We start from the raw sequence: 8,379 nt of genomic DNA, 5'->3' as shown, positions 1-8,379 counted from the left end.
TCGATAGAGGACTTTTTTTAAAAAAAGGACTAGTATTCTTATTTTGTAGTCATACTTCATGCTTTAGTACGCTTTAGTCCGTACGTTTTATTGAAAGGACTAGTATTCTTTTAATCTGTTCTCTTTGTATTGAAAGAAGGTTCACCGAATAATGTAGTTACCTTACTTTGTAAGTTTTTACGAAGTATTATTTTTAACTTTAGGGTTATGACATGGTAAATATGTAAAAAGAGATAACTTTTATCAATAAAAATTAAAACAATAATTCAGAGTAACTTTTATTATCAATTTTAGGGACACTACAAGAAATTAGCAGTTTACGACGGTCAAAATTTGTCTCTAGAAGTAACTAAAACTTTCGCAAATATTAGTTACGACAGTCAATTGTCGCAATGGGTTTGTCGTAATTAGATAAGTCGCAAAATTTCATTTTTACAACAGTTTGACTGTCGCAAAAAATAATTACGACAATTTTACTAGTTTCAACAACAGTTTTAAATTAAAACAATAATTCAGAGTAACTTTAATTATCAATTTTAGGATAGTAGTAAATTTTAGCAAGAGTGCAATGATGGAATTATTATTATTATTGCATAGATATTTATTACCAGTAATAATATACTTATACTTCGTATATACTTTTGATAATAATGTTGGATAAAAGCTATACTTTGTATCGATATAGCAATACTTGTGATATTTATACTTCGTATCGAGATAACAATAATAAAGGTATAAGCTATTCATGAATGATTGAATGCAGTGGCGAATCCAGAAATCATAAGCAACGGGGTCACTATAGAAATGATCTACTATTCAAGCAAATTTTGTAACTATTAAAAATTAAAAATTCCACAAATAAATTATAAGTTATATAAGATCCTTGAAAAACAGTCATATAAAGTACAATACATAAATAATTCTAAGGTAGTTGCCCTCGACGAGGTTTCATATTTTGAAAGTGGTACATAACAGTTTAATTGAAAATAGTCTCACAAATATCCCTTTCAATGTATGCCACCAAACAATCATTCAAAAATTGATCACCCATCTTATTACGCAATTCAGACTTCACATATTTCATAACAGAAAAGGCTCTTTCTTTTCTGTTAAAAATTTTGAGAATTTAGACAAAATGTCAAGTTAATTAATTAATTTGCTTAGGTAATAGTGTTTTAAATTAATTAAGTAAGAATATTAAAGAAAAAGGAACAAAAGAACAATGGTGAAATTAAAAGAGCAGCTTTCGGTTTTGTGAAAGCTGTAATTGCAAATCCCACCTCCACCCGGACTGCCGCCTGATTTGGGTGTTGCTCGCCCGAACGGGCACGAGGGTGGGTCTGGTAGTCATCCCGCCGCTCGATCGAGTAGCCACCGCCCTATCGGGAGCGAGAACAATGGTAAATTTTGCTGTTTTTCTGCCCGAACGGGCAGTGGTGGCCCGATCATAATTTAAATGTTCATCATCATAATTTACCAAATTTTGGTTTACATTTGACCACAAATATACTACACACTATTGTGATTGTCTTCGTTGTATCTCCTGGTAATTTCGTGATACCCGGTGTGTTTTAATCAGGGTCGAAATATTACTTTGGGAAACTGATTTTGTTCAGCCTCGATTTGAAATTTGTTCAAGTTCGTTGTGGTTTTTTGTGACCCGGTAATCATTTTCACCGACAATCCAAAGTAATAATTTCAGCAAAAATGGCAACTGTAGACACCTAAAAATGTCTCACCAAAACCAAACATGATGATGAACAACCTTTCACTGCCATTATTGGTTAGGTTGAGTATTTAATCTTGGAGTGCTTAAATCCATATTTCCATTTCTTAAATCAACCCAATTCCTATCCCATTTTCCCAAACCATAACTTATTTTCCTCTTTTCGTGCCTTAAAACCCAAAATAATTCTTTTCGTGTCCTTTAAAATCATTCATTTCGTGTCCTTTTTACAAAAACGTTTAATCCAATTTATTTTGGTCCATAATTTGGGTCCAATGATTTAATAATTGGATGGGGATTTAAAATAGCTTTCCAACGATATATTATAAGCCCAAATCCGAGTTATAACGAATAAGTTATGACCAAAATATTAAACTAAGCTCAAACCGAACCTAAGCCCACCTTACCTACGACCCATTGATCATGTGGAGAGTCAAAATTATTTAATCCCATTCCTAAACCAATTAGGATTAATTAGAAGATTCTATAATTTTCTAAAATATCTTAATTATCATTTTTCGAAAAGATAAGATTAAAGAGTTTGAAATTGAATAAAACTCCTTTTATTGAAAGTCCTAATTCTATTCGAATTGAAAGACGTTCAAAGATAGATAGATATTATTTTTGTGCCTCATATTTTTTATCCAAATCTTTGATGGTTGGATAGCCCTTGAAATTATCTTTCTAATGATATATTATAATATCAATTTGGAGCTATAACGGAAAAGATATGAATAAAATATCAAACTCTATCCAAAACTGACACCTTCTCACTATTTCGACCACATCTTTTATTATAAAAAATATTTTAATCTGATTCTAATTATCTTAGAAAGTAGACTTCAAGAACTTTCCAATGATATCTTATTTATCTTATTCCAAGTTCTGGATCAAAATATATGATAAAAATAAAAACCGCAAAATCTGTTGTCTATCGCAAGAGTTTATTTCGATTCGAATTCTTATCTTTTCTTGATTCTTCGACCCTCTTTTTTCCTTATAAATAGAGGTCATATATCCTATTTTTCAATCATCAATAATATTGATCACAAATTCATTCTCTTCTCCCTCTTTAGCCTAAACACTAGCCTCCCCATTCTTTCACTATTCCTTCCTTTAAGCACTCCAAGGAGTCCATACATTACCCAAAGTTCTATACTTAAACCAAGGTGCGAAAGGTATAATTAACTGAGGGTTTGGACTAAATCAACTCTACTTTTTATTTAATTTAATTGTTTCAATTTGATTTATATTTTAATTGAAGTTACTAACAGTTTATTCATAATGTAGCAATTCAAGGAAACGCGGAAAGTGAGTAATTAATCACTTAATTACTCTTATTTTTATTTTAATATTGCTAGTATCATGATTAGGTTATTTTATATTTGATTTGACTAACGCTATTATTGTTAAATTTCTTCCAAAATTAATGTTTATTATATTATATTTATTATGGTCACCATATTGCATGTTAAAGGGAATATGTAATTGAAAATCACGACTAATAAGATAATTTGGACAACCCGTTTAGGTTCCTTTTTAATCTTGTTAATAATTCAAGTGATCACAATATTTTAGAATAATGTGTTTCATTAATATTCAATCAATTTAGCTTAATAATAGTTTGGAGCAAATTGAATATTTTGTTTGTACGCTTTTGAGATCACAGGAATCACTTTTCAGAATAAAAATCGAGTAGAGGCCAATACGGGCGAATGTTACTCCATGACTCACTTCGTACCATCATCCCCGATCCTCCTTTTGTGGTTCCGAACCATATGGAGTTAGTAATCTCATGGATTATGAATGGGGTGTAACCTTCACGGGTCAATCGTTGTTGCCTATCGTTGTCCCTTAATTGTGGTTGCCTTTTATGATCCGTGAACGGTATACAAGTTCCTAACAAAAATTTGTTAGCGGCTCCCTACTTTCCTTTTCCCTAATCGTATTATGTCAATTCCCACTTCCTATGAGTGCCAAGCATATTCACACATGCTTTAACGTAGGTGCACTTCAAGCGACGCCTACAGCAACGGTGAAAGAATTAATGTCAAACATTCAAAGGACAAATTTGAATGAGTTGATTTCCAAAGATGGGAAAAGAAGATGCATTTCTTCTTGACCACGATTGGGGTGGCTTATGTTCTCGCTACTCCGAAGCCTGCGGAGAAGGAGGATGAGACTTTGGATGAAACAAGAAAACACAACAAGTGGGAGAATGACAATTACATTTGTTGTGGTCATATTCTCAATGGTATGTATAATGAACTCTTTGATGTTTATCAGTTTAATGATTATGCTAAGTCTCTATGGGATGAATTAGAGGCTAAATATATGGCTGGAGACGCTTCTAGCAAGAAATTTCTTGTTAGTAAATTTAACAACATGACAACATGACATAATTCTTGATGAGACCTTTATAGTGTCATCTATTATATACAAGTTGCCTTCCTCTTGGAAAGATTTTAAGAATGGTTTAAAGAATAGAAAGGATGATGTAAACTTTAAAGGTTTGGCTACTCACATCCGGATTGAGGAAGAAATCCGGGTACAAGAGGGTAATAAGGATGCAAATCCTAGTTCCACTATGGTAAATGTAGTGGAGGGTGCCAATCCAAATGAGAGGAAGAGAGGTAATGACTCCAACAAAAATAAGGGCAAGAATCCTAAGTTTAGCGGTGATGGTTCAAAGTCACGTGCTTGTTGCATTTGTGGAAAACCCGGATACTTTAAGAAATATTGCACAATCTGGAAGAAAAAATTGAGCAAGAAGAAGGCTCAAGGTGGGGATGGAAATGCTAGCCAATCCAAGACAAACAAGGTAAATCTTGTGCACAAATTTCATTTTATTCATTTATGGATTATGTGTGTATGATTTCTGAAATCAATTGTGTACATGCTAATTGTTCGTGGTATATCAATTCGGGCGCATCAAGGCACGTGTGCAAGGATAGATCATTATTCAAGACCTTCTTGGAGGTTGATGATGGAGAAATTCTCTATATGGGCAATGGCTCTACAGCTAAGGTGCTTTGCAAAGGACAACTGGAGCTAGTCTTTAGTTCAGGAAAGTCTCTTATTTTAAGAGATGTGTTGTATTCTCCCGAACTTAGGAGGAATCTTGTATCCGGTGCGATCTTAAATCGATTAGGTTTTAAGATGGTGTTTGAGTCAGATAAAATTATTTTGTCTAAAGGAGGTCAATTTGTAGGACTTGGTTATTTGTGTAATGGTATGTTTAAGTTAAGTATTTTAAATACATTGAATGATGTTGTGTATGTTATTAATGATAATTCTTCTGAATGGCATTTGCGACTTGGTAATTTTAATTATAAAAATTGATATTTTATGTCTAAGCATGATTTGATACCCATGTTTGATCAAAGAATAGAGAAGTGTAAGATATGCATGTTAACCAAAATCACAAGGAAACCATTTCCTAAAGTTGTTGAGAAAAATACTTCATTGCTTGATTTAGTGCATAGTGACTTGTGTGATTTTCACAACACACCTTCTTTAGGGAATAAAAAATACTTGGTAACTTTTATTGATGACTATTCAAGGTTTTGTTACATTTATTTGTTATTTTCTAAAGATGAAGCCCTTGACAAATTTAAAATCTACAAAAATGAAGTAGAATTGCAAACCAATGGAAAGATTAAAAAGCTAAGAACCGATAAAGGAGGTGAATACTATAACCCAAGTTATTTTCAATCTTTAGTTTAGTACATGAAACTACCGCGACATATACACCACAACAAAATTGTGTAGCGGAAAGGAAGAATAGGACACTAGAAGAAATGGTAAATTCTATGTTGTCATATTCAGGTTTGAGTGATGGATTTTGGGGTAAAGCCGTTTTAACGGCTTGTTACGTGTTAAATCGTGTTCCTATGAAAGGGAAAGATGTATCCCCATATGAGATATGGTATAAAAGGAAACCAAACTTGGGTCATCTCAAAGTTTGGGGTTATAGGGCAATTGTAAAAGTGTCGATACTTAAACATAAAAAGTTAGGTGAAAGAGGAGTTAAATGCATTTTTATAGGATATGAAAATCATAGCAAATCCTATAGGTTCTATGTAATAGATAAAAAAATGAATTTTGGTCGGTTCACACCACCATTGATTCAAGGGATGCATTGTTTGATGAAAATCAATTTTCTTCAATTCCTAGACCAAAGGATATAACTCCAAATATCAATGCTCAAAATTTTGATCAAGGTTTTATTGATCAAGAGGTGGATGACCAAAATCATTTAGAGGAGGCATATACATCATCATCACAATTAAGGAGAAGTAAAAGGCCAAGAAAATAAAAATCTTTTGGCTCGGATTTTCATGTGTACTTGGTTGAAGGATCAAGGGATGAAGTTTCACTACAACATCCATACATTTTTAATGTGGAAGATGATCCTTTAACGTATGAAGAGTCTATGAAGTCTCGGGATGCTCCATTTTGGAAGGAAACAATTAATGATGAGATGGATTCCATCATGGGAAATAACACTTGGGTTTTAGCTAATTTACCGCCTAATTTTAAACCAATAGGGTGCAAGTGGATCATCAAAAAGAAATTGAGGATTGATTATTTTGATCCAATAATGGCACAAGGTTTTACACAAAAACCTGGCATTGATTATTTTGATACATATTCACCGGTAGATAGAATTTCAACTATTAAATTGTTAATTACACTAGCGGAAATTAAGAATCTAGTGATCCATCAAATGGATGTCAAGACTGCTTTCTTGAATGGAGATTTGGTAGAAGAGGTTTATATGCGACAACTGGAAGGGTTTGTTGTGGAAGGTCAAGAGACAAAAGTTTGCAAGTTAATTAAATCACTGTATGGGCTAAAACAAGCACCTAAGCAATGGCATCAAAAGTTTGATGAGGTTGTGTTGTCTAATGGTTTTAAGTTGAATAATTCTGACAAATGTGTGTATAGCAAATTTAATGAAAATGGTCAAGGTGTCATAATTTATCTATATGTAGATGACATGTTGATCTTTGAAACAGATTTGTCACAAGTTGAGATGACAAAATCCTTCCTTAGTTCTCAGTTTTCCATGAAAGACATGGGAGAAGCGGATGTCATCTTAGGAATAAGAATAAAGAAAGAACAAGGGAATTTGATCTTGTCACAGTCTCGTTACATTGAGAAAGTGCCCAAGAAGTTTAATGTTAGTGAAAGTTCAGTTTTTCTTTATTCAACACCTATGGACCCTTGTATAAAGTTGGTACCTAATGAAGGTAATGCAGTTTCACAACCGGAATATGCTAGAGTTATAGGATTTTTGATGTATGCCATGACAAGTACTAGGCCGGATATTGCTTATGCGGTTGGTCAATTGAGCAGGTTCACTAGTAATTCTAGTATGCTCCATTGGCAAGCGATTCATCGTTTGTTGAAGAACTTAAAGAAAAAAATGGATTATGGTTTGTGTTATAGTGGATACCCTTTGGTTGTTGAAGGCTATTCGGATGCAAGTTGGATCTCAAATAGAGATCAATCATCCACAAGTGGATGGGTATTCCTATATGGGGGAGGTGCCATTTCATGGGCATCTAAGAAGAAAACTTGCATTGCTGATTCTACATTGACATCGGAGTTTATTGCACTACATTCCGCTGGTAAAGAAGCATAATGGTTAAGGGATTTAATGCATAAGATACCTTTGTTGCAAAAGCCAATATCGCCAATTGTGATACATTGCGATAATAATGCTACTTTGTCTAAGGCATATAGCCAAGTGTATACTGCTAAGTTAAGGAATAATGGAGTGCGGCATAGCTACATCCAAGGGCTTATCAAGAATAGTGTGATCACTATTGATTATTTTCGAACATATTTCAATCTAGCCGATTGTTTCACCAAGGCATTAGCTAGAGATGTGAATAAAAGGATGACAATAAATTTGGGATTGGAGCCCTAGTTAATTACCAATGAGGGAGTCTTAACTTAACGCCCAATAAGACATTGGGTCTTAAGTTCAATAAGATTAACTTTCTTACTTGGTAATTGGGAACTTGTTTATTCATCCAAGGTAAAGTTCCGGTTTACTGTGATGAAAAGAGGTTGTTTTAAACTTAATAGAATTCCTAATTAAGTTCTTTGTCACAGGAGCATGTTGGAAGCATACCTATATAAGTATGAAATTTAGCCGCTCCAAGAAGCTATTTGGGCATAATTTTGAAGTACTTATAAAAAGATAGGGACATATGGCTTTACGTGTCAAGTATAAATATAATCAAGTAATTTATTTTGTGTCTGTAATATCTTCATGAATTCAATATACATTGCTATTGGTTCAATCGTTTTACAACACCAAATGGATACGGATTCTTGGAATGTGTATTGCACTAAGTGGGAGTTCAAGTCTTTGTACACTTTCATTTATGCACAAAATTGTTTTTTATGATGATGATTTTTTGCAATGTGTCTAGTTTAATTCTCAAAATGGGGGAGGATTGTTAAATAATTTTGAGAACTTAACAAAATGTCAAGTTAATTAATTAATTTACTTAGGAAATGGTGTTGTAAATTAATTAAGTAAGAATATTAAAGCAAAAGGAACAAAAAAACAATGGTGAAAAGAGCAGCTTTCGGTTTTGTGAAAGCTGTAATTGTAGACCCCATTTCCTCCTGGA

Source organism: Chenopodium album, chromosome 5 (assembly GCF_948465745.1).
Source record: "Chenopodium album chromosome 5, dcCheAlbu1.1, whole genome shotgun sequence".
Lineage (NCBI taxonomy): Eukaryota > Viridiplantae > Streptophyta > Magnoliopsida > Caryophyllales > Amaranthaceae > Chenopodium > Chenopodium album.
The sequence above is the reverse complement of the archived record's forward strand: the minus strand, read 5'-3'. Positions refer to the sequence as shown.